This window comes from Ambystoma mexicanum, chromosome 8 (genome assembly GCF_040938575.1).
Source record: "Ambystoma mexicanum isolate Mex_15411 chromosome 8, UKY_AmexF1_1, whole genome shotgun sequence".
Classification (NCBI taxonomy): Eukaryota; Metazoa; Chordata; class Amphibia; order Caudata; family Ambystomatidae; genus Ambystoma; species Ambystoma mexicanum.
In genome coordinates this window covers 1,069,567,810-1,069,595,319 of record NC_090929.1, presented here as the reverse complement: position 1 = coordinate 1,069,595,319, position 27,510 = coordinate 1,069,567,810, and the positions used below count along the sequence as shown (strand labels likewise).

Sequence of the window (27,510 nt, the reverse complement as noted above, 5' to 3'; positions counted from 1 at the left end):
GGGGACAGTGGGGGCCTCATGGCTCCAATACTATTCTCTTTTGATAATTGGTTCCCCGCACCGTCTTTTGCCTGTTTCTCATTTTTGTGTATCATCTGTGCCTGTATATGGTTGAGTCTGTTCTGAGCGCATTATAAATGCGCACATAAATCAATCATATCGGTGGTGTTAGGATGATGTTAGTCCCCATAGGACTCCATGGGGTTTTTTGCCGCAATTACCGTGCACTGTGATTCACCCGATTGTTGGCTTTAAAGTGGAGGATTAACCTCCAACATGAAGCTGGCGGTAAATTCTCCAATTCAACAGAAAACTCGGGATTTTCCCAGCAGGGCTCTGGACCCTTTTGAAACAGCAGTACAACACATCTAGGTAGGCTGCAACTTACAGCAATGTGCAGAGAGATGGCCACTACCCACTATAGTGCAGCGCCTACACAAGAATGCAAGCGCAGTACATTCCTAGTCCATCGAGTCAAGCATAAACTTGAAATAAGAAAGGTACTTCATCCTGGGCAAGGACTAGGGGACATGGGAGCCAAGACGAGGGTTCACGGTTATAAAAATACCCCACGGTCGCACAGAGTATCAACAAGTTTCCTGGTCAGTGTTTTGCCACTGTGTTACTTAAAGGGAGACTGCAATTTGCAATCATTTAACATAACATTTAAGAGGGGATTCTCTCAAAATATCTGGGCTGACATTCTCCTGCACCAATACAAACCCCCCCATAACAGCTGGCAGGGACGTCATTTCATCAAAATGCCAGGGGTAGCGGAAGTGACATCACACGATCCTTGACCCCCTGATGACATCACAGGAAGTGATGTCATTTGACTCCACGCCGAAGTGATATCGCAGGAAGGGATGGAACATGACCTTTCACCCGTTGACAAAACAGGAAGTGACATCACATAGCATTGTACACTATGAAAAATATGGTTACGATATCACTATAATGTGATGTACATTTCATGCAAGAATGGATCACCTTATGTAGCGTTAAGATCAGTGTGTATAGGCCCATATTATCAAATTACTGTGAATGCAAGCAGACGTCCATGACCAAATGATAATGATGTGTTATTATATAGCACTTACGCTTAAGTGCTTTATATAGAAAAAATATACACCTGATATCATCCAACCTTTGTCGGTACTCATTTATCGACCTCAGAAGGATGAAAGGCTGAGTTGAGGCGTTTAAGAACAGACTAAATCAGTGACTCACCCCCTGAAGTGTGCCTGAAATAAACCCTTCATGAGTCTAGCAATTATTGTACAGAATTCCAGAAAGACACATTATTTGGTTTCCTATTCTTTCTTATTTAGGGTCAGTGCTGAAAGTTTTAGACTTGTGGCACTCCTCTTATTATTTTTCTTATTTTTTTTTTTAAAGGGCCTGAACATGAAAGCCAGCCACTCCAGGACCTTGCATTACAAAAAACGACAGAGGTCACACGGGAGACCACAGAGGTTGCAAGGCAGACCTCAGAGGTCGCAGTTGCGACCCCCAAATGACGTCCCTGACAGCTGGTCAGAAAGCCATGAGTTGACTTAAATGCTTTCTCCAGCTGCGAAAGAACACTGCACAAAGCACTCATGTGGAAATGAGTGCTGTAGTTCTGGACACAGAAACATCTGGGTAACGGATAGTGTGCACAGACAACAAAGGATGAGAGCAGGGTAGTGCAGCAGCAACAGCAATTACAATCTCTCTCAACAGGTTCGGACTGGGACATCAAATCGGTCCAGGCACCAATGAAAAAGTGGCCCACAATCACACATTACAATTCATTACTGTGCAGAACAGACGATTTGAGTACTACTGAAGCAGGTGTTGTCCAATATGGGGCAAATAATGCACTTGAAAGCATTTTTGCTTAGTAACATTGGTTAACACAAGTGTAGTAACTTATGAAACTGGCCTGATTAATGGCCCATTTTTGCCCCAAAAACTGGCCCATGTTGGAATAATGGGCTGGCACTTCGGGCATTCCTCTATTGCCCTTTAGGTCTATCCGAGCTTCTCTCTCAATGATCTGAGGAGAGAAAGGGTTTGAGGTCATGTTAATCCAGTTTTAAAATCAAACAAAATCCAAATGTTGATACCTTCGATAGGTCTAACTGTGAACATATTGGGGGTAACTACGAGTTAAGCGGTGTGGGTTAAATGTGGCAACTTAGCAATATACCGCTGCATTACAGCACCACCCAACTACGATTTGGGAGGAAAGTTGGAGGATTCACCTCCAGCTATGAGCTGGAGCTAAGTCTGCTGACTTTCTGTCCATTTTCAGCACAATTACCGCAGCGGAATTTCAGATGTGGTAATTCTGCCGAAAATGCCCCATTGAGTACTGTGAAATCCAAGAAAATGTGGGTTTACATCGCCACTGCCACTTGTAATTCGGCGGATTTACCACTGGAATACCGCCCCAACTCATTATGACCCCCATTAAGTTGATCTGGTAGATGCTTAAGCTTTCGAAGTCCCAGAGACTTCCTCATCAGACGGTCTGAGGGACAGTGCAGAACCCCCACTCTCACACGAACACTTATGTTCTGTGGGCATTACAGATAAAATGGCGCCTTAGCAGTCTTTATGCTGAGGAAGGGCAGGAGATTTCAAATGCTGTCTGGGTGCTCTGTTTGGAATCTGGTGATGGTTATGTTTTTTTTTTTTAATGTCAGTAGTTGGTTAAAGCTCATACTCTTTGTTCCATGAAAGACTGCTGCAAACTACAGAGCGCTGCCGGCTGGGAGAGGGATGAGTGATGCAGTCCACAAACCAGCCGGTCAGGTCATAGAAGGATAACAGTCCTGCCAGCCTGCAAAACTGGCAGGCAGGACTCTAAAATCCGGTGCAGTGTCCTGGAACCTGGGACTGTCCCGGATAAACTAGTACAGTTGGAGAGTCTGAGACTCCTCTCCCTCCTACTCCGTGGCATCCTGTTTCACCTGCTATTTGATCTTTAATTCTCTGTATCCTCAACTCCTCTCCTGGCCCCCTTTTATTCTCCAATCATCTGGGCCTGCAATAGAAAGTAAAACTGGGGAGTGATCTGTGGGCATCTTGAAAAGGGCATGCGGCCATTTTCTGGGGGAAATGGCAAAAGGGCATGGGGAAACATTCTGGGGTAACAGAAAAGATATCGGGCAATATTCGGGGCAATGGAATGAGCAAAGGACAGAATAATGGGACAATGGGCAGTGGGAAAGGGCATGGGGAAATATTCTGGGGGAATTAAAAGGGGGAATGGGGCAGTCTTCCTGGGCAATTAGAAAGGGACATTGGGCGATGTCATGGGCATGTTGGAAAGTAAGCGGCTTTGAAATGTTCAGGGAGATTTGTAAATGGTCTATGGAAAAAGGGAATAGGGCAGCGTCATAAGAGGAAAAGGGAAACGGGCCAGTCGGCAGTGAAATGGGTCAATGTGAAAGTGCCAATAGGAAATGGGCATGGGGGAATATTCTCGGTATTCAGAAAGGGGCATAGGGCAATGTTATTGGAGAAAGCAGAATGGGGCAGTTTTCTGCTGGCATCCAGAAAGATGCATGGGCAATGTCATGGAATCAATAAGGAAATGAGGATAGGCAATGTTTGAGGTCACTGGGAGAGGTACTCTTACAATATTCTGGTGGCAATGGGAAAGCAGCAAGGGGCAATGTTAAAGGGTTAAGGGACCGTGTTTCTGGAGCAGTCGGGAACCGGCAGGGGGCAATGTTCTGGGGCAATTGGAAAGTGGCCTGGGGCAATCGTGGAGAGAACCATGGTAAAGTGGCATTAAGCAATGTTCTGCGGCAATATGAAACTACATTGGCATTTTCTGAAGGCAAAGTAGAAACTAGCATGACAATGCGCTTGGGTGCGGGAACATTGTGAAACGGACATTGCAATATGTAATTGACTGTTTGAAGTTGACTTGGTACACAGCAAATCGTCATGCAAATGTTGAAACTGACAGACAGGGAAAATGAGCTGAACTCGGCACATGTGTAAGTACCAAGGTCTATTTGGACATCACCCCTGTCTGATTGGTACAACGAGCATCCTATTTGCAACACCAAGGAATAGTTAAGCAACACACTTTTATTGACGTTACCATGGATTATTTGTTGTGGAAAAAATTTGGCACGTGGTGGCAACGCCCTTTTTATCATCAAATTTGGCATTTCTGAGGCCACCAGGGGGCGGACAGGCAATGGCGGCCTGAGTGCACAGCTCCCGCCGAAGCCTGGAAATCCGAGGGGATTGAGCCCCCCCCCGAGGCTCCCCCGCAGGCCCAACGTGGTGGATCGACCTTCTGGCCCCCCCGGGCCCCCAGCGATCGAAAGAGCGGAGTCCGAGAGCCCCGGAGAGCCGGAGAACGAGTCCCGGGGCTCCCGGGCGGGATACGCAGCAGGGCCCAGGCGCTTACGGAGCCGGGGGAGAGGCGGTGCCCCCCCGAGCTCACACAGACTTTTTTTGCCCGTCCTGCCCCCCCAACCCCCTGTGACTTGCACCCCCCCTCTGTGGTCTGGACCCCCAGCAGAGCGTGGAGGCGGCCGCGGAGCGGGAGACGGCTTTCTCCGCCCTTCCCCCCACGCCCCGAACTGAAAGACAACAGGCCGGGATCCCCCCACGGCAGGAGGCGGGAGCACGCCCGACACTCGGGGGACCGGGACGGCGCTACTGGAGTCCCGGCGCCCCCCACCTGACAGAGCAGAGGAAGCGGAGCGGACCCGGGAACGCCCCCCCTCCCCCAGGAATCTCCAGCGCGGGCGGCCGCATCCCCCTGGGGAAGACAAAGGCGGTGAATTAGAGGATCCAGGAGCCGCCCCCCCCGGGTGAGCGAGCGGCGTGGAGTGGGCCTCCTGGAGCCCTACTCAGGCGGCGAGGGGCCCCTGGAGCACGTGGGCAAACGCAGAGAGGGATTAGTGGTATGCTCCAGCCCCCCCCTCGTGACACGGAGGCAGCGCAATCGGCTGCGGGGGCTACCCGGGTGTGAGGCCCCCGCCTACCGTTGGTGGGGCGTGTGACCGCCCGGAGGTGGCCCCCCCTTCTTCGAAACAAGAGCCTACAGGCTGGGCGTGAGAGCCACGGCCCCCCTTCTCCCCCCTGCTCAATGGGAAAAGCCCTCCTGGCTAGTCCATAAGGGCCCCTTAGTCAACATCATCCCCTCTTGGGGAAGCCAGAGGAAGCCCCTGACGGGCACAACGAGCTTGGACAGGGTGTGTGGCCCCCGCCTGGGGACAGGCAGGGTGTGTGCCCGCCCCCCCGGCATACAACTACCCCCAAGGGGCATCAGTGAAGCATTTAATTCAAGCGAGGGGAGACCTAGCCTCGCTTTCCCCCCTTGGCAGGTCCCCCCCTCGGGTCGCCCCGGGAAGGAAGCCGAGGTCTGGCCTGGAGGGGGCCCCCCCCTTTTTTTTCAGGATCGCGGGGGTCTGGACGACGGGGCACTGGGAAGCATCAGATGAGCTGGAGGGAAGCCTTGCAAGGATACCGCTTCCAGGAGATTGCTAGAGGTAGCACAGGCAAGAGCCTCAAACAGACTATGGCCCAATCAGAGGGTGCAGCCCCCTCCTCAGCTGCAATGGAAAAGGGCTTCGCTTCGATCTTACAGGAAATCAGGGACATGCGCTCCGACATTGCCCGGTAATTCGAGAAAATGGACCAAAGGGTGGATAAGGTCGAGGACAGACTGTTACAGGTCGAGACCTACCAATCGACAACAGCAGCCCAGGACGCACATATAAGCATGAGGCTGGAGGCCCTGGAGAAGAGGGACGAGGAAAGGGCCCAGCAGATGGACGATTTCGAGAACAGGGAGAGGAAGAACAACCTCAGAATCTTTGGAGTGCCCAAAATGGAAGGGGAAACAGAGAGGGACGTTACCCGAGCGGTGCGCGATATCATCACCCTCCTGTTCGCAGAAGAGATGACAACTGAACTCACATTTGACAGGGTGCACAGAGCGGGGGGCAGGGTGGGGGCCCCCCGGTCGATTTTGGTCCGGTTCCACTACTACTCGGAGAAGACGAAAGTGCTGGAGGAGGCTAGAAAGGCCAGAGAAATCACCTACAATAACGCCCAGCTCACCATACACCAGGACCTCTCTGCCTACACACTGGCCAAGCGTTGAATGTGCCGCCACCTTACACAGCTGCTCAAGGAGAAGGGCGTGTGCTACGGATGGGGCTACCCGTTCTCCCTGACTTTTGAATACATGGGCCAAAGATCGACCCTGATTACGGAAGAAGACATAAGGGGAGCTATTCAAGAATATACAATGGACACGAACCCCAGGAGGGGTCCTTCAGGGCTGGAGCATGGCACACCAAATGGCCCTGGCCCGTCCGGAGAAAGAAGAAGGCGCACGGGTGCGAGGAAATTCAGGAAAATAAACACCCCCTCCCCATCGAAAGACAGGGAACGGAATGACTCCGAGGACTGAGAACGGGGATGACCCGTTGTGTCCTGGTCAGATGGGTGCAGAGTCAGAGGATTTACTACTTACACTGTCCCAACGAACAGCAAGTATGAGGGGTTCCTAGTTGGGACACGGCCGCGGGGGGTCTTTGGGGGCTCAAGGTGATGAGCTTCTTACGCGGTTTGCCTGGCCGTGGTGGGCAGGCTGGTGGTTCGGCCAAAAGCCAGCGATGGCGAAACTATTTAGCTGGACGCCGGGGTGGGGGGGTACACAGAGGTTGTGGTAGTTCAGTTATGGTTCGGGGAAGGGGGGCAGTTGGGGAATTGTTCTAGGCCCACCCGGGGGGAAGGGGAAGGGGGAGTTGGGGAACGCAAAGCTGAATTAAGGGAGCACGCAAGGAAGAGCATTGTGACGACGGTGACCGAGAGAGAGGTAATTCTAGATCATGGCTGACAGTCTGCCCGCCCTGGGTGTGGGCTCCCTTAACATACAGGGCTTAAACACCCCCACAAAGAGATCCCTGGTTTGCAGGGAATTCAGAAGGGCCAACCTCGACTTTCTCTTTGTGCAAGAGACTCATTGGCTACGGGGGAAGGAGCCCAAATGGGGAGGGGGAATTGGGGAGGTCTTCAGTGCTTCCCACGAATGCAAAAAGAGAGGGGTGGCCATATTAGTAGCGAGGAATGTGGGCTTTGAGAACGAGACCACGCTGAAAGACCCTGGGGGCCGTTACCTGTTAGTGCGGGAATCCCTACAGGGGGCCCCAATCACCCTGGCCGTCATCTACAGCCCAAACGAAGGCCAAACTCAATTTTGGGAGGAGGTGAGGGATAAACTCAAGCACTTTGTTCATGGCACGGTGGTGGTGGGCGGGGACTTCAACATGGTCCTGGACCCAACCCGGGACATGAAACGTGCAGGACCGCAGCCCTCCAGGGCGCGGATGAGACCATGGCGCGTAACTTCCAAAGGGTCAACTCAGAACTGGGTCTAATGGACACGATCCCGATCCCATGAACGGACACCCCCTCTTTCACATATTATTCAGCTATCCATATGTCGTTTTCCAGGATAGACTACATCTTGGTGGACGAGATCCTGCACCCATTCATTTCTGGCCATAGGGTCGACCCCGTCCCCTGGTCCGACCACGATCTGGTCCGAGTCACTATAGCAAGGGGAGGGCTAAGCGAACGCAGGGGGAGGTGGAAGTGCAACGACTCCCTGTTAAAGGATGAGGTCCTAGCTCAGGAGGTTCTCGAGGCTATCACAGATTTTTTCGAATTCAATGACAATGGGGAGGTAGGTTTGCATACCCTATGGGACGCCTTCAAGGCAACCCTACGGGGAGTCCTGATCAAAATGGGAGCCCAGAAAAAAAGGGAGAGGGAGGCCCAGGAAAGGTTACCAAGGGAGAAAATCGCCCAACTCCAACCGGGAGGTCACCCCACGGACCCCTTAGACCGTGTTCAGGTGGCCGCCCTGGATGACTACAGGCTCCAGTTGAAAGATCTCCTCCTCCACAAGACAGAGAGAAGTCTTCAACTGGTCAAACAAAAGTATTATGAAAAAGGGGACAGGGCGGATAGGATTCTGGCTTGGAAACTGAGGGAGGTACAGAGAAGCAGATTAGTGAAAGCAGTGAAGAACGAGGTGGGAGAGGTAGGCTACGATACACCCCATATTGGTGAGGCCTTCCGCCGATACTATGAGAAGCTATATTCGTCTGAATACAATGGGGGTGAGGCGGAGATTGAGGGGTTCCTGAAATCTATACAGATCCCGGACCTGACCTCTATACAGATCCCGGCCCTGACCAGGGAGATGGCGGAGGGGTTGGAGGGTCCAGTGACCGAGGATGAGGTGGAGCGCGTGATCAGAGGTATGAAGGTGGGCACCTCCGCGGGCGAGGATGGCTACTCGGTCTACTTCTACAAGAGGTTTCGCTCGACCCTTTCCCCCTATTTGGTTAAGGTGTTCAATGCAGTGCTGGAGGGGGGGGTCCCTCCCGGACTCCATGATGGAGGCTATTATAGTGGTGCTCCCCAAGGACGGCAGGGATCCTTCGGAGTGCTCCTCTTATCGCCCAATTTCTCTGTTGAATATCGATGTAAAGATTCTGGCCAAGGTGATTGGAGGGCGAATGGAGGGGATCCTGCCGAAACTGGTCCACGGAGACCAGGTGGGGTTCATTAGGTGTCAGACCTAGATGCGAGCGTTCTGTCCCTTGATTAGAAAAAGGTGTTCGATAGGGTGGAGTGGAGATTCATGGAACTCACCCTCCAGAAAATGGGCTTTGGGACGCACATCAGGGATTGGGTGGCAGCGCTATACAGGGCCCCAAAGGCCAGGGTTTAAGTGAATGGCAGGTTGTCAGAATCAGTCCCCCTTTCGCGGGGGACAAGGCAGGGTTGTCCACTCTCCCCTCTGTTCTATGTCCTCTCCATGGAACCCCTAGCCATAGCGGTCAGAGCTCACCCAGACATCAAGGGGATCAGGAGAGGCGAAGTAGAATTTAAACTCTCCCTGTTCGCAGATGACATTCTGGCTTACCTGGTGGACCCGGGTTCCTCGCTTCCCCCCTCCTATCCCTGATGGCCGCTTTCGGGCGCCTCTCGGGTCTCAAGATTAATGCATCCAAATCTGTCCTGCTCCCCATGAGAGCGCGGGACCCGGGCCTGGACCCCCTAGACAGCCTGGAAGGGATAACAGTAGGGAAGGCCTCCATCCGATACCTGGGAGTCCTTCTCACCCGGGACCTATCCAACCTCGCCCCAGCCAACTACGACCCCGTTGTGTCGAGGGTCACTGCAGATCTAAGGAGATGGGAGTCAATGATTCTGTCCTGGTACGGCCGCATGACGGCAGTGAAGATGAACATACTCCCGCGTTTACTATATCTCTTCACCGCCCTCCCAACTAGTGTCCCCGACCAAACATTCAGGGTCCTCCAGAATGCGGTGCGCGAGTTCATTTGGCAGGGTAGGACCCCGAGGACCGCGAAGGCTATCTTGACCTTACCGAGGGAGGAGGGAGGGTTTGGGCTGCCAGACTTTAAACTCTACTTCCGCGCTGCCCAGTTGCGCGTTCTCCTGGAACACATGAAAGAGGGGATGGGCACATACTGGTCGTACTGGTTGTACTTGGAGGACATGGACGCTCACCCACTGAAGGTTCGGGACCTCCTTTGGGCCCCAAGCAAGTTCATCCCGAACAGACTTAAATCTCACCCATCTCTGGGAGTCCTCTGGACGATCTGGAGGGAAAGCCCCCAGACGGCACACCTAACGTCGTGGCCGTCACCGATGTCATCACTCTGGGGTCACCCCCTTAATTTGGGAAGTAGGGGGTTCCGCAATGCACAGTCCTGGTCCGATTCGGGGATGGAGTGGGCGGGGCAAATGTTTAGGGAAGGGGAATTTCTGCCTTATGAGGAATTGAGAGACGCCCTCGGACAGGGGTCCCTCTCCATATTTGAATATCTCCGCTTGAAGGGAATCCTATGTGACCAATCCTGGGGCCAGAACTTGAAGAGACAGCTGACCCCCTTTGAGAAACTACTGGATACTGCATCCTCCAGGAAAGGAGCGGTATCAGGGATGTATAGGATACTGAACACTGTTAATCTGGGGGAAAGGAGGAGGTTCTGCACTTTCTGGAATGATTTGGCAGGGGAGGAGATCTCGGAGGACGCCTGGGCAAGGATATTTAAAATAGCCTTCCATGGGAACTTATTCACAGCGGACATGGAACACAACTTCAAGATCTTACAGGGGTGGCATAGAGATCCTGTGAAGTTGTCGAAAATGTCCACGGGAGTGTCCCCCGCATGCCCAAGGGGATGCGACCAGGTCGGTACGAGAGGGCACATGTGGTGGCACTGCCCGAAAGTGCAGGCATATTGGGAGGAGGTAAGGGGCTGGATCGCTGAAGTATCGGAGGAACTACTCCCCCAGAACCATCTGACAATGCTGCTGGGCCTCCCCCAGAGGTTACGGACATAGCCAGATACCCAAGAATGTGGGAAACAATGTTAAGGGCGGGGTGGGTGGCCCTAGCACAAAAATGGAAGAGCCCGGAAACCCCTTTGAAGGAGATATGGCTAAAAAAGGTCAAAAATATGTTCCTGATGGACAAACTTACGGCAATGATGAACAATGATTTGGGCACATTCCAAGCAAACTGGTTCGGGGTACAGCAGACCTGGGGATGGGACGTACACTGATCCACAGGGAGGAAACATGGAGGGAACGGGCGCCCGCGGCCCGGGTGACGGCGGACTATATACAGCCATACACGTTGTCAACGCTCAGGCTCTTTCTCGAGCTCCAGACACATAGAGCTTTCAACGCGTCTCCCCAACAAAGAAGGTTTAACTGGGACTACGTTTTTTGGGGGGAGGGTCTGTTTGGGGGGTGGGGGGGTACTTGGGCCAGTCATTTGTATATTTCTTGGAAAATGTTTTATGCCCGTTTGTTATACTATGAAAATGCTAATAAAACAAAGTTTAAAAAAAATAAAATTGGCATTTCTGATTATTTTATTATCTAGCATTCGAACTGTGATCTGCATTACACATCTCGGCACATTATTTGCAGATGGTAGAAATATTTCAGACTGTTCAACCTGGCATATGATGTCAGTTTTTCCAATGCGGTAGCGCACAGGTATTTTAGTGATGCAGCCTACTATGCACCCATTGGTATGGAGAAAGGCTCTTGCGCACTGTGGCAGACATGGTATTTGAAGTCGTGGAATAGCTTATGTGTTCCCCTTAACACTTGCCTGTAAACTATATTGATTCTACTCAGATCTCTTCCGAAAAGTGTGCTGTAAAATGAGCCATTTCAAGCCATTATTTTCACAATGTTATTTATTTATTTATTTGTTTATTTATTTATTTATTTTTGTGCACAGTCCAGGAGGCATTGCAACACCAGGTTGATGCGTGGAGTGGACAGAGCAAGCCCCCACTTCATCTCCCCATTCCAAAAATCAACCTAGTATATGGTCCCCAGATAGAGGACGCATCAGATGTTAAAATGATAAGGACAGATACTACACTTGATCTTAGCCTAAAGGCCGAAAAGCGATGCATTTTTCCCAATGTTCTTGGGCGGGAACATCCCTCAGGGGTGAGAAAGCGATGCATTTTTCCCAATGTTCTTGGGCGGGAACATCCCTCAGGGGTGAGCTGGTTCAAACTCCTTTTGCAGGAATTTCCACTGCTCCTGTTTCCAAGTTCTCCAGACTCGTGGTGTGTGGGCCTTTCCAGAGTGAACATCTGGATCTCACACACCTCCTCTTGTCGGAAGAGGCACCTCCTAGAATAGTCCTATTCTATTTCTAAACCTATACTTCTCACCTGCTGTGGTTTGGGGAGTTGTCGGCTGGTGATGTGCTTCACAAGCAGCTGCGGTTTCTGCCCTGGATGGGAACTCTAGCGGACTCTTTAGTTCTGCTAGCGAACAGCACTTGGCAGCTAAACAGCTCTTAAGTGGCGTCTGAGGAAACTGTCCCCCGCCATCTACCACACTAGTGACAGCTTGAAATGCCGGTTTTTCAATGGTTTCTATAAACGCCTGTGGACACAGGGGTTTTAACCAAGAAGGGCGCTGACACCATATCTCTTCTGGTTCCTTTGGTAAGGCTCTTTTGATGAGAATTAAGATGTATGGAAAAATAACTAGAAAAACAAGCACTGCCAAAGCCAACAGTTTTAGCATTTGTGTAGGTGCTGCGATCGGCAATTTCCTGGTGCTGTCGTGATGTACTCTGGCCATAAAATGACAACAACTGGCAAATGTTGCTAGTACATGGGCATATTATGCAGTGTCTGGCAAATGCCTATAAATTGCCCCACTAACCAAATCCACGCCAACCACTTTCTGATCTGCCTGAGTGCCAAAAGACAATGCAGATGGCCGCCGTGCATAGTATATAAACCACAGTACCATAACCTAGCATGACATACCAAGAGCAAAAACTGCTGGCTCTGCCGATGCTTGCATGGACCAGGAATTCAGTGCAAAGTCACACATATGGCTTATAAATAAAGTGGTAAAAGACACACTTGTTTATGATATTTGTATTACACCAGGAGCTGGTTTACAGCTGCAACTAAGCCATTATCCTTAAAAAAAACCTCCTTAGAAATAACTTTGGCATCCCCTTAAAAGCACAGAGCTGGCTCAAAGAGATCACAAGGGGGTGGGTTTATGGCCGGTGGGGCAGGTAGTCTGTGAGAATGGAATTAGGGACTTACATGATCAAAGGGGGGGTCACTGGGGTCGGTAACGAGCCAGACAGCACCCACAAGTGTAGGTTCAGCTCCTGGGCAGTGTTTAATGCACCACTTAATAGCAAAACAGAAAAATCAGACACCAGCCAAAAGACTTCAAAAATAAGCTTCTGTGTCACGCTTTATCGTCAACTTCTGAAAGATTACCATTTTGAAAGTTGCCCCTTTCATTTTTTTATAGTTTTAATGTTTTTTTAAAATTCTATTCAGTTGCGGTCGCTCCCATGCCATGATTTCCCTGTCATTAACACACAATTTAACCCTTGCTGTCTCCATGCAGGTCACTTTGCACAGAGTTGTGCGCCAAATGAAAGCGGCAAAGGAAGGCAGAATGCCTTTGCACTTTCATTTTGCACTTCATCTATATGCAGTGCCTTTCCAAGGCATATGAGGGCAGCACAGCGAAGTTTGAATGTCCGCTTTGCTTTCCGCATCTGTCTTGGAAGAGCACACAGATTTACACCTGCCTAAGATTTTCATGCAGGCGCAAAAACCAAAGGATTCCTATGGAATCCACCTTGCAGTTACACCTGGTAAATAACAGGTGGATTCCACTGGAATCAATTACAAAGCTCTGCCTGCGAGGCAAAAGTTTCAGGAAGCGTTTTATTTCTCTCAAAGCAAAGAGTAAAAGTGAAGAGTAAATGTGATTTTGTCTGGATTTACTTCTCACAATTACACTTCACGATATTGGCGCTGAGAATTGCATGCAGGGGACCAAACAGCACGTGAAAGAATACGTTGGCGGTCCCCTGCACGCAATTTGCACTTTAAAGCATGCCCTGTCCCTATTCACAACTACTTACCTTTTTCCTTTTTTGTTTTGAGTTTTGGACCGTAATATGTTTAGCCAGCTCCACCTTTGGATTGGCCAAATGTGTCAGTCTCATTTCCGGTTGTCTCACATTTTTATGACAACGTTTGAGGTCGATAACCCAAATGAACGTCCCAGGCAGCATAAACCATAGAGGTTTAAGCTTGATCAAGAAAACATGACAGCTAACCTAACCTCCAGCAGCACACGCCCACTTGCGAGCTTATGTACCACGTGAAACTTCTGGCTACCTTTTTTAAAAAAAAATGTATTGTTATTTAAACGAGTTTGTTACAAACTTTTTAAAAATACATTTCGATCCAATGTCTGTGTGATTACTACTAATCATTGATCGTGTTCTTCAGCAATTCATTTGTCGTTACCATCATGCACTTCAGTTCATTAGCATTTTTTGCATGTTATCTAAGAAGAACGTAAGGGGTAAAAAATCGCTTTTTTGTCATTCCCCACCATGAAGCGGGTCCACCACTTGTCCGCACACAATGAGGGACTTTGCGCTATCAGTTCTCCCAAATGTTTTGTTTGCAAGGTTTTCAGGGCAGGGCAGAATAATGTCAAATGGTTTTAAGGACTCCTTTGCACTTTTACAGAATCTGCATTTCCCATTATCTTGACGGTTTGACTTCCACGCAGCAGTCCTCTCTTTCGTGTTAAACAGATTTTGCCGGAATTTCCATGATCTATGATGTTTTGATGGAAATGTTTTCGAACAGTTTGGTAATTCATTGAACCTTCTGCCTTCTACGGCACAGTTATGAATCACTCTGTGCAACCGACGTTGCTCAATGGTATCAACCCAATCCTGAATCCACAATTCTTTCTTCACTGCGTTCAGGTTTGTTTGTAAGGTATTATTATCCGTATTTAGTTGTATTAGGATATTTTCACATTAGTAAAACCATTTGGCTAGAATAGTTCCTTTCTGTGTTCCATTTGTCTTAGCAAGGATCTCAAATTGTCGGAGTGGATCTGCAGATGTCATTTTGCGATATAGAGCAAGAGTATTCCATATGACTTTTGCATTTATTGAGAGAAGGCCCAGCTTGTATCGTATGCAAGCTGTTGGTGTTCCTTCAGGTAACCATAAGACTTTACTCCAAAAGCTGTTTTCTAGTGAGGGCCACAAGGAAGCCGGGCATCCCAAAGCACATTCCGCTCTGTACGTTAGCTCAGGTACCACTTTTGCTTTATAAAATTCAACCACTGGCTTGATTGTAAATCTGCCATATTTCTTATTTAGCAGGGCGCCTTCTGCCGCAAGTTTCTTACACTTTGCCTTAGGTATTGACACCCATGGGGCATCGTTGATGTTGCTACTTATAACCATGCCCAGATATTCTGTCTGATTAACAGATTTTATCTTTTGCTCTCCACGCTTCCACCGATGATGTTTTGTTATGGTGGCTTTTTATCCTTTTAGTCTTTGAAGTGTAAGAATTTCAGATTTTGCCGGTTTTACTTTTAACCCATTTGCTTCTACATATTTCTCCAAGGCTGTCAGTTGGTGTTGTAACACGATGGGAGTGACATCCAGCAAAGCTAGATCGTCCGCATATAGGATCCACGCCACATGGTGAACAAGAATGAGGCTAAGGGACACCCTTCTTTCACCCCTCTATATGTTCTTATGGGCGCAGATAGAGTTCCATCCTGATCTAGTCTGATTTTTATCTCAGTATTTGAATGCAAGGCTTTCGTTGCTAAGATCAGACTTGCGGGTCAATTTCGTTGTTTTAATTTATACCATAAAAGTTCTCTATTCACCCTATCGAATGCGTGAGCAAGGTCAATAAATGCAAAGTAGATTTTGCTTCCTTGCTTAATTGCCTCAATTTTTAGTGCATTGATCAGGAAGAGATTTAAACCACAACCTACACCTTTTACAAAACCAGTTTGCCTTCGGTCGAATTACGTTGTTTTTTTCACCCATTGTTCCAAGTGCCTTTCTATTTCAGTAGCAAAAATAATTCCAAGCACATCAATTAGGGCAATTGCCTGATCATTTTTGGGTTCTGTTCTTAATCCCTTTTTGAAAATTGGAACGACAATTGCGCTCTTCCATGAAGTTGGCATTGCCCGTTTTTTCAGTATGATTTCAAATAATACGGTACAGAAACGTGCCCATTCCTCTGGATTTTCTTTGGGGGTTTTGTTGGTTAGCCCATCGGGCCCAGGTGTTCTCGATGAACTAATTTTCAAGATGTTATTTAGGATGTCATCACGTTTCATCACAATATTCCATTGCTGCATGTGTGGGAGAGCTGGATTCTTCGCTGTACCCTGTTCCTTATATAGCTCAGTGTAATGTGATAACCATAGTTTTTCGGACACCATGTTGCATATAAGGGCATTTAGCAGTGTTTCAAGCTGATTTATTGTCCTCTAAAAATCTTTAGATGTTTTTTGTGCGAGCAGGTTGATCATATGTTCTGCGTCTTTGTTCGATTTCACACTTGTGTGCAACTAGCCAATTTTTGTACTTCTGCTTGGCTTTCTTTTTTCCTTCAATTACCATAATGAAAGTACTGTTCTGCATGATGAATCGAATTTCCTTTCGTACATTTATTTTTTTTGAAGAATTTCTAAGTCGAACACATGTCGTCTAAAAAGCCCTTTTTTCTTGCATTGCCTTTTTTAGCTGCATGTTGTTCTAGCAGAGGGCCATATTCTTGCGCGTGGAAAGAGATGGTATTTTTCCTGTTTTGGTGATCTTTTGTGATACTGTTCACTTGATTTGGGTTTATTTTTAGTCTTGTTCCGTTAGGCTCTACCAAGATAGCCGCTTCCCGTGCTAAGCCCTTTTTTTGCTGGTGTGCTCTCGGGTGTGACTTTAAGCAAGTTATGATCACTCTGAGTCATTTTTAAGACTTGCAGGGAGCGGACATTTCTACTGATTTGTTCTGAGGCAAAAAAGTAGTCTGGTACGAATGTTTGACCATTTCGCCCCCACATTGCTTGTGCTGGGACATCTCCTATGGTACTGCCATTCATTATTGCTAATTCTCTGGCCTCCAGTTCCTCCATCCATTGCGTTACAAAAAGTGTTTTCCTTTTTGAATTCCCGGCCTTCATATTTTTGTCCCCATCCAATTGAATACATTCGAGATTAAAATCGCCACAAAGTATCAAGTTTGGGCACGGTTCTGTAGACATGATATTGTCAATTATTTCTAAGATTTCGTCTGCAAAGGGGGCAAGACCGATAGCCTTTTGGTTTCAATATAAGTTTATGATATGTATCTGCTTTCCGATTGTGTTTATTTGTGTCATTGTTTCAATTAAGGTCACTTGTATGTATGGTGAGTGATTTAGCGTTTTTATGATCCGAAAGCCACTTGATTTTTTGATTAAGGTTAGCAACCCAGCCATTGATGGCCCCTTGTTCCTTTGATAGCTGGATTTGCACTTACTTCGTAGCCTTCTGCAAGGGGGATCTCAACTAACCAAGTTTCTTGGAGGCAAATGATGTCGAGAGTCATCAGCTCTCCAGAGGTGGTGTTGAGTAAGTGACTATGCCCCCTGGTGTTCCATGTTCCTATTTCAATTGTCGAATTTGATGTCTGTAATAGGCGTTAACTTTGATTGTAGCCTCCTGAGGCACCGGCTAACCAAGTCCAATCATCATCTCTCATAGGGGGCACATCCTTAATTGTTTTCTCATCTTGACATTTGCCTGCAAATGTTATTTTTATTTGATCTTGGTCATTCACAGGAACGGCCACCTTTTAAAAGACTATCCCAATGGCAGTTCAAAGCTCACCGGATGCACATGGCCTCTTGAGTTCAGGAATGTAGCAAGTTTCAATGGCCTGTTTACATGGCTTTGTTACAGCCAGCCTGGAAGATATGTCAAAGGTGAGCCTGATATGTGGCTATGCCTGCATGGTTATTAATGCCGCTTCACTGGTAATGTTACCAGTGAATGCCCCAAACTCCGCCTTGCAGTTCTTTAAGAGAAAAAAAAAAATGCCCCAGACCAGAAACCCTTCTGGAACGACCAGCCAATCAGGAAGTGGATATTTGAAGAGATTTTAGCTTCTCTCATACCAACCAAAGGTTTGCTGAAGAATAACAACGCAAAATGAAAATTGTGGGCTTTATTTTCTCCAGATCTATCACCTGTTACCTCGAACTGAGTTCCTAGCAGGGAGCTTCGGCAGTATTGATGACAGTAGAAAAACAAGTCTCTCACAGAGATATTCCTGCACATGATAATAAAGCCTTGGAAAAGGCCCAAGTGAACGAAACATGTGTCGGCTGATTGTTACTTTACGGTTGCATTATGATTTTTTTAATTCATTGTTTTCATATGTCAATCTGTAGTAAATATGTAATTTACATATTTTCTACATAAAAGTGTCTGCGTGTATGCAGTTTACATCCAAATAATGTATTATTAGAGCACAGGGCCATTTGTTTCTTGCATTTCATAGTAATTTCGTGCATCTCGGGAGGATAGGTCAGGTGCAACGTGCTCGCCTTGGAAGCAAGACGACACGGAGCACCACAGGTTCGATCCCCGGGACTGCGCTTAGAAAACACTGGGTATTAAGCGCATTATAAATAACCTATCATATCATATCATCCATTCCACCTTAGGGTCCAGCTTTCAATCAAATATTGCTGTGCTTCCCTACCATTATCTGCTGCAATGTATGGTAAGGTAAGGTTGTTTCCCAGATAAAGGTGCTTGCAAAATATCTCTTCAACTAGTGGATTGTGTATGAAAGGACTGGGCTCATTGTACAACTCACCCAGAGTCGAATGCAGCCACGACCTATAGCAACATTTGGGCTGGCTGGGCACTTAATGTTTGTAAAACTACATACACCAGACTATGGGCCTCATTACGACCCTGGCGCTAATGGGTTAACGGCACCGTAAAAGGCTGCGGCGCCGTTAACCCATTAGTGCCTGATTACGAGGTCCCTTTGCGGGACCCGACCTTAACGGCTGGTCTACACCAGCCGTTAAAGTAGGGACCCGCTAAGGGACCTTGGTGCTAAGTACGGTACCGCAATTTGCGGTACCGTACTTAGCACCTTCCCCATTCCCATTGAACCCTATGGGGCAAAAATGGGAATGGGGAAGGGCCATGGAGGAAGGGGGAATTACCGCCCGCCAACCTTGTAATGGGGTGGTAATTCCCCCTTTCTCCATGGCGGAGTCGGTAAGTTACCGGCATGGACCATGGTGCTATTAGCACCATGGTTTTCCGCCTGGGTCTAATGAGGTCCTATGCCTCAACACCCGTGGCATCAGTATGCAGCGAAGACCTAGGACAAATTCGGGGACGCTGGACACATAGGGCCTCATTACAACTCAGGCGTTAAGGGTTAACGCCACCGTTAACCCTTAACGCCTGATTCTGATTTTAACGCCTGCTTTTAGCAGGCGTTAAAATCCATGGCGCTAACCTGCCATGGTGCTAATTACGCTGCCGTAATTTATGGCGGCGTAATTAGCGCCTTCCCCACTCCCATTATGCCCTATGGGGCAAAAATGGGAATGGGGAAGGGAAAATGGGAAATGGGGATTTACCGCCCCACTCACCTTGGAATGGGGCGGTAAATCCGCCATCCACCATGGTGTAAACGGAGTTTACACCATGGTGGTAAAGTTGGTGCACTTAGCACCAAGGTTGTAATGAGGCCCATAGTGTGTCTCTAGCACTCATGCCATCTCCTGACTCCCCCTCAGCACCCATCCACATTCCTGATCTTCGTGGGTTGTTTCTACGTGAGCCTGGCAGCCCTGCTAAGCCTTATTGTGGCCAAGTGCGCACACGCACTGTAACGCAGCGATCTCCAACACTCTGGACTTCGGTCCTCCAAGGGTGTTACCACTACCAGCGCTTTGAGACTATAATAATGGTAAAGGGCTCTCTATAAATGAGAAGCACAATACTGTGTTCAAGTACTTGAATGTGTTTAACATTGTGAGGAAAAGGCGGCAGCCATCGGGTTTGAACACTGAAGCCTTCTTGCATCTGGGGTGTGGTGGTCAGTCAAAATCTCGAGAAAAAAAAGTCGAACGACAATAATCTCGAAAAATAAATCTCGAAAAAAAAAGTCGAATTCCCTCTTTTTTAATTATGCATTTATTTTGGGGTCCAGGAATAAAAAAAAATGGGTAAAACAAAAAAAAAAAAAAAGTGGGGGTTGGGAGGGGAAACCCCCCCCATTTCGAATAAAAAAAGTCATTAAAAAAATTCGACTTTTTTTTTTTCGAGAATTTTTTTTCAAGATTTTGACATTCGACTTTTTTTCATTCAACCTTTTCACTATAAACTCTGGGGTGTGTTTCACTGCAGCCACAAAGTCGCCAAGCCGGGGACTCTCTCGCTGCAATGGACCATACTTTGAACCCCAGGTGGGAATCACTTAAATTGTCCCATGGAGGCCTTGCTCCTAAGGTGCAGGCTACTCCCTCTTTGGGGCAGGAAGTCCTAAAATTCCAACTAAATATATGAAAGTGATGCCATGCTTTTGCAGGGCAAATTATTGTGTGCTTAACATTTTTGAGAGGGTCGAAGAAATGGAAGTCGACTGCTAAGTTTATTTTTTGTTAAAAGATTAAATTCTTTTGCGGTGTGTTATGACTAAGCACAAAATGAAAGACAACGACGCATTTGGGTGTGTAGAGTCTGGCCACAGGGAGTGAATGCTTCTGAGGCCGCAGCCCTGGAAGCCATATTTGAAACCCTGTGCAATCCCTGTCATTTCCTGGCTCCTATTTTTGGATGTTTCTTTTGTGCTTTTTCTGGACTTAAACGCACCCATAAATGGGTTTAAATGAAGCACTGCATGCGCCTTTCGTGTTCGCTGCAGGCTGCATGGTCTATGGGTCGCCTCACTCCGCACAGGTGAAGCGATTTGGACAAAGGCGTGGCTTGCTTAAGACCAGACCACGTTCTTGGATAAACGGTTGCTTTTAGGGCAGCGGCCATCGCCCATTCTCCGACCTGCCCAGAGGGAGACTGGAGGCCGAGCACATTTCTCGTGTATCCCTGCAGAAAACCGCCCCTTTTAAAAATAAGCAAGCAGTGCTGCCGCGGCGTTATCCCTAGCCTGTGATCTCAGCCTGTGGTCCCTCGTGAATACCAGCTTTGCGTGCTCCCATTGAAAGCTTGCGCTGTAACCGCTTCCTAAAACAGGGGGTCAGCAATCATTGGCCCGCCAGATGTTTAGGACTACATCTTCCATTAGCCCAATCCAACATAGCCAATGGTGAGGTATCATGGGAGCCGTAGTGCTAGATGTCCCCTCGCTGGAAGCATCCTTGGCAGCCAGAGCCAGGCAGGTCTGCTTCTGGCACTACTTCAACAATCTATGACAACACGTTGCAGCCACAGAAATGCAGCACCAACCTTTTTTATGTAGGTGGCTTCACTCTTGCTCAGGTCAGAGGTGCACATGTTGTGCCGGTCAGATAGCATGCTCATGTCAGGCCGGTCAGGTAGCACAGTGAGCTAAGTGCTCGCCCCTGCAGGGCCAACTCAGCCTTTCATCCTTCCGATGTTAATACATTGAATACTGCTCTGTGGGATAATGTCTTCTGTTGTTTCAGTGCTCTGAGGCCTATGGGTGTGTAGCGCTATATACGAAATACATTATTATTATTATCACCCCTAAGAATGCAAGGCCGAGTCGGGCTCCTGTGTTCTAAACTTGAGATGCACACACTATGAGGGCATTTGTTTGAAAGAGATACACCAACATGATTTTTGTGGGAAAGAATTGGTTAAAAAAGTAACTGTATGAAGGCATTAATCACTTCTGAAAAATATAATTAAAACAATTAAAACATCAAACTATTGTGCGTATATATAGTTATAAAAAATTGAACATTTTAAACTAATAAAAATCCACACACAAACTGGAGGGAAAAATAAGTGGAAAATGTGTTTGGCATTTGTGTCAAAGAAAACGGACCAAACAGTTGAAGGAAGGGGACTACGAAGGGGGTAAAAGAGTGATATTTCGTGCTTACCCCATTTCAAAGGTTAAAGTAGTATTCTTTTTTGAAAAGGCAGTCCTGCATTCGTTTTATTACAGAGAATAATATAAAATCAGGCTGCTTGAAAAACAGTCAGCCAAATACGTTTCAAACATGTTGCCTTTTTCAGAGAAAGCAATACAAATTTGAGCGAATGATTTCACCCTGGCTCATAATGATTATTCATCCAAAGCACACAACAAACCGAATTTTCTCTAGGTGCAATGGTACTCATTGTATCCACCTCGAAAGATAAAAGGCAGAGTCGGCCCCCCAGGATTCCAACCTATAACTTACAATGCTCTGGGCCGGCTCGAACTCTAGGGGTCGAAGTGGGCGGGAGCGGTCTTCCTCTACTTTAAAAAACATTTTTTACTGACCCTATATACTTTTATTTTAAAAAGAAACCGCTCCGGAATGGTTTACTTTTAAAATAAAAGTGTAGGAAAATTGAAACTTGTCCTTCAGTGTACTGAACAGAAAATTACCTTAAACAGCAGTTGTGTTTGTTTGGGGGTTTGGATTGCTTTTGGGAGGGGGCGTGGTGATGGGGCTTCTGGGGAGCAGGGGCGGGCCAGAAGGGAGCATAGTTCCACTACTTATTTAACCCCATTCAGCTACCGTACCTGCAAACCTGTTGCATGAGTTACTAAACTTAAAGTCCCTGACACACACCTTGTGGATACTCAGTTGAATGTTAATTAGGCCCCGTATCTATCTCCATCTATAAAAAGTATCTTTATGTTTCTAAATAAAGAGAGCAGTTTTCATCTGGGTAGTTCCATAATTAACTTTGGTTGTGCAGTGCTCACAAGTCATCCCAAAGGCGATCAAGGATAGAACCCGGCACTGGTCCTACTTATGACGGCTACCAACCGAAAAGTACACCTAAGCTCAGCGAACAGTGTGAACCGAACTGAGGCTGCCAACAACACATCACAGCTCTCTTGCTCTTTTTCCTGCCCAGGCTTACTAACCTATACCACCCCCTGTCCTTTTCAGATCAGCCAGAGCGCCAGGGGACCACTCTGGTGGTGTTCGTGCACGGTATAAATCCGCTTTAACATTAACATTATACGATCAGTGTTTGGCCTCTGAGCAGTTTTGTTACCTCTCATTTATTTAAGCATGCTTACCTCAATGGCAGTATACCTCACATGTGCCAAACCTTCTAGTGGTCCTCAAAGGTCAGCATAACAACTGTCAAGTCTTTTCAGTGCATTAGACAGCTCCAACTGCTCCACAGTGCTCAACCTGGATGTCTAAAAGGTATCCAGTCAAAGTTTCGAAACAATATTTTCGAATGTCAATAGTTCCGACACAAAAGTGCTGAAAAAAAGTTTTGAATGTATTTTTTTTATATTAAAGGGTTTATTTTAATTTCGTATTGTAAAATAAGTGTTTTAAAAAAACAAAACAAGGGGTTGGGGGAGAATCGAAACTTTTTTCGGCACTTTTGTGTCAGAACTTTTGGCATTCGAAACTTTGACTGTCGAAACTATCACTAGGACCCGTCTAAAAGCCCCCTACATAATTGTTGAAACCAAGAATACAAAAAAGCGCCTTGAGAAAGCACCCTGGGTGCGAAACACATCTCAGCTGTTTTTACATCAGTTCGTTAAATACAACTACCTGCTAAGCCAATGGATAAAGCGCTATATGAACCTAATAAATACAAATAAATACAAATGAAAAACTTAAATGTTGCAGTATGAAAAAGTACCCTATTGCTAGCATTGAAAGGGCACATACAAATCCCCTTGGACATCTGTACAAACGATAGATATGTTAAAATATAATAAACAGCAATGCTACAGAATAAACAATAAATCCAGAGGAGAGATAAGGACAATAGGGGAAGGGAAATTAGGTGAAAAGGGTGAGCGAGAACAATTCTGGGAGGGAAGTAAAGTTATGGCATGAACCTGTGTGAAACTTTCAATTGGTGTTATGTGCCACAGGGGGCAGGTTAAGCTTTATGCAGCATAGAGGGGTCAAGGGTATCCGAGATGGGCAGAAAAGATGGGAGGGGGCAGAGGTCATATCCAGGGAAATGAGGTGGCCTTTCAGAGCAATTTCAACGAGGGGCTAGGACCAAGAAGGACCAGAAGCGTGAGACAGTGCAGGGGTCAGGAAACCTAGTCGAAGGAAGGCCCTGAAACTTAGGGGCCGATTCATGTATTCTTTTGCATGGTTCAAAGTGACTTTGCACTGCTGAAAAGTGACTTTGCACTGCCGACATAAACCTTGATTCATGTACCTGTGCAAAGTGTATTTTTGCAATGCAAAGTCAATGCAAAGTCATTTTGTACTGCAAAAATGGCTTTGTACTGACTGCACTGACTTTGCACTGCAAAAATATACTTTGCACAATTCCATGAATCAGGGTTTGTGTCGGCAGTGCAAAGTCACTTTTCAGCATTGCAAGGTCACTTTGAACCGTGCAAAAAATTCCATGAATCGGGCCCCAAGCGTCTGTGGCGAGGAATAGCGGGAGATGGAGTTGGCCAAGCATGGGATAGATTTTGAAAGAAGAATGCAAAATTTGGAAAGGGACTGGTGTTGCCTGTTCAGCCAGCCAGCATGGAGGCGATGGGCGAATGTGGGGCAGATGCAAGGGATTTTGCACAGGCTCGGATTGGCCTCTACGGCAATATGGCAATGCCCGAACCAAAAGCGCAAAATGCTAGTGGGGTCACTTCACTAGGATCTATGTGATCACTGCAGTGCTTACATAGATAGCACATCTATGTGCAAGTCCCCTGTTTCTCTCCTTGTCACTGCGGGGGACACCCTAAAACCCCTGCTCCGATTATACCGAACAAGGGAAGCAAGGGACACCCCTGCAGCCCTCGCTCCCCTTTTTCTATGTAATCGGATTCAGCATTTTCTCAACTGAGTGTGCATTAAAAGTGCATTCTGCATTTTCCCCCCGTTATTTTGAAGCAAAACCACTTCACTATGCGGCTCATAGTTTTGACCATTGTTGCTGAAAAAATATTCTTTCAATTACACAATTTCAATCACGTTTTATCAAAAAAACTGCCCATTGGATACTATTCAAACAGTCTGTCACAAAAGGAATGAATTGCCATGTGCAACTGTGGGCCACTTTTTCATTAGTGCCCGAGCCAATTTTATGCCCCAGTCCAACCCAGATTTTGTGTGCTGGTGGCAAAATTGAGAAGATTAAGGAGGGGAGGGAGTATGAGTTTTGTAGGAGGGATAAGAGGAGGCTAGTAGAGAAGTCAAAGCACACGAGAACAATGGTGGACATGAGTTATTTAGTGGAGGCCTTTTTAAAGATGTTGAGGTTGAGTCCAGCTGCACTAGAGGTGTAGGTGATGAACTGGGGTAGCTTGAGATTTCTGTTAAAGAAGGCCCCTAAATGATATGCCATGGGGATTGTGCAAGGGCATCAGATCGAGTGATACAGGGGAGAAGTAGATAAGGGTATCATTAAGAGCAAGGAGGCAAATAACATAGATTTTGCATGAGGCACGGAAGTGCTATACACTGACGGATGGCCGAGAATTCACGAGTTATGGAAGGAGAGGAGCAGACTTAGGTATCACCTTCAAATGGCGGGCCAAAAAATGAGATTAGCTTTCACACAGAGGATAAGAGGGTACAGAGTAGGGCAGCTCTTGGGGGACTCCAGCAGGGTGCAGAGATACTGAAGGATCAGTTATAGAGATAGGAGGCAATCCAGCCAGGTGCAATATCATGGATGCCTAGGAGAGACGGCGTTTAGAAAAGAGACAGATGGTCATCTGTATCAATTTCTGATGAAAGCCGAAGTAGGATAACGATGGATGAAAGTTTCTTAGTGGACAGTGATGAGGAAGTTCGAGACGCGGGCCAGCACCTACGCCGTTACCTACTCTGCTGATCTTCTGTGCGTGGAGCTGCATCTTCTGCACAGCTCTGCGGCTGCTCCACATCCTGTCCATGCATCATGCTCAACCCTTCCCAAAACCACCAACATCCAAAGAAACTCATCCGAATGGTACTGCTTGTGTAGAACTGCAGCGAGGCTCCATTGAAACTGACACCTGAGAGATGGTACTCTCAAAAACAGGTTGGTACAGCTCCCATAAGCCTTCCACTGTGCTCTCTGTCTCACAATCCTCACTCGTAACGCTCCTCAATCAGCCTCCTCCATGTAAAGTAACGTGAAGTGGTATCTGTCTTCACTATCGATCTCCAGATTGCCAGCTCCTGACACTGTTTGGAAGGACTGAAGCAAAGTCACCCCTTTTCTCTGACGAAGGTAGTTTTTGATGCCACCCTCAGATGCTGCCGGCACAGTCCCACCATGGATTGGAATTCTCCAATGAAGGAAACATTACAATCGACCTTCAAATTTGTATACATTTTTTAGTTTTGGCTCTATAAGCCGAAACTATTGCATTAGAGTACATTTAGTGAGAAATGGCATATGAGCAGGGACACACAGCCCGTAAGTGTTGCTTTGTTATTTGCCCACCCATTAACTACCCATGGCCATGCTAATCCCAATGGCCATTCCCACCCAGTTCCTGCCCCTACCCACTCAAAACACCTTCCCAGGGGAACTCTTTGAGCTCGCTTTAATTAAGCCTTACCATAAAACATTGCACTCAAAGTGCCTGCCAGGATGTTTTTAAAGCAGTCCTCTGGGAGTTAATGACTTAATTGGAGTTGTAAACCTGCTACTGGTGTAATAAAAATTTCTTACGGGTCTGCCTTTAGCCACTCGATTTAGAAGCATTAGGCGTGTCTTGCACTGAAATCCTGTTAAAAAACAAGCACTGACAAAGCCAACAGTTTTGGCTTGTGTCTTAGGCATTTTCCAGACACTGCAATTAGATGCCAGGGGACTCGCACCATTGTTCACCTGCTACCAACAATTACCAATTAATACCAATACGGCTGTGCCTGGCAAATGGCTGTCTCATGGCCACACATAAGCCCAAATAGTTGCCATTGCCAATGCTTGTTTTACTGGATGCTTCCCAGCATCATGTGGATCCAGAGTGGAAACTGATGGGCCTCTCAGTGGAGCCGGAGGATGTGGCTCGTGCTGAGGAACCAGAGCCAGACGAGTCCAGCCAGGAATATGCGACATGCCAGTAGCAGTCTCTGTGGGGAGGCGATTGGACATGTTTCAGCGCATCAGTCTGCATCAGGACCCTGCACATGCAATAATCCAAAAAGGTATGGGCAAATGTCCTTTGCAATCTTTCAGTGTCAAAGCCTGTGTGTAATTAAGACATGAGATTACTCAATGTTCACCTGTGTGTATTGCACAGATGTTGCATTTAATAGCTGTGGTAACTAAGTATTGTCTGTTATACCTACTGGTAATATGAATTACTCCTATTCCTACTTTCCTCATCCAAGTACTTATTCTACACCATGTTGGCATCCCGTCTTCCCGATAGCCTAGCCACACAAGATTCTTTCATAGTCTTTAGGCCTCAGCCCCTGCTCCCACCCTGCCCCTCAAAGTGGCGGTCCCCCATCCTACTTCCTAGAGTACCAAAATATAGAATTCCATTCGGGGCAGGAAGAGTAGGATTAGGAGTAATGAAGAATGCCAGTTAGTAATCCATACATTACCTCCACTTGCCTCTTCCTCGTTGCAGTACTTGTTCTACATCATGAAGTATGTCAACTGTTTGGGCTCTGAAGCGTGTAAAAAACACACAGAGCACAGAATTGCCCGAACACACAAAATCCCCTTAAATGCCATGAACAAATCAACAAGAAACAGCACTTCAAAGAACGGGTGAACAAGTAATCTAACTGACCAGTTAAGAGTATCAGAGAATGCTTCAACAAACTAAGAGAGGAGGCTCAAGTAGCTGCCCTACAGATATCCAAAACTAATGCTCCTCGAGCAAGCAGGGGACGGGAGATTTGCTTCACAGGACGCACATGCTCCCAGTAGCAGGGAATGTGACTTGAAGTGCCATC

At 47.2% G+C, this 27,510-nt stretch overlaps 1 protein-coding gene and 1 non-coding gene across 2 annotated transcripts in view; one reads left to right on the top strand and one right to left on the bottom strand.

The window, feature by feature from the left end:
- LOC138472733 (sperm flagellar protein 1-like) overlaps window positions 1-27,510 on the top strand; it is a 123,061-nt gene that overhangs the window by 56,709 nt on the left and 38,842 nt on the right. The window lies entirely within an intron of this gene.
- Window positions 11,320-11,509, bottom strand: LOC138474950 (U2 spliceosomal RNA). Its single transcript, XR_011269166.1, has one exon. It is a non-coding gene; the product is annotated as a U2 spliceosomal RNA (small nuclear RNA).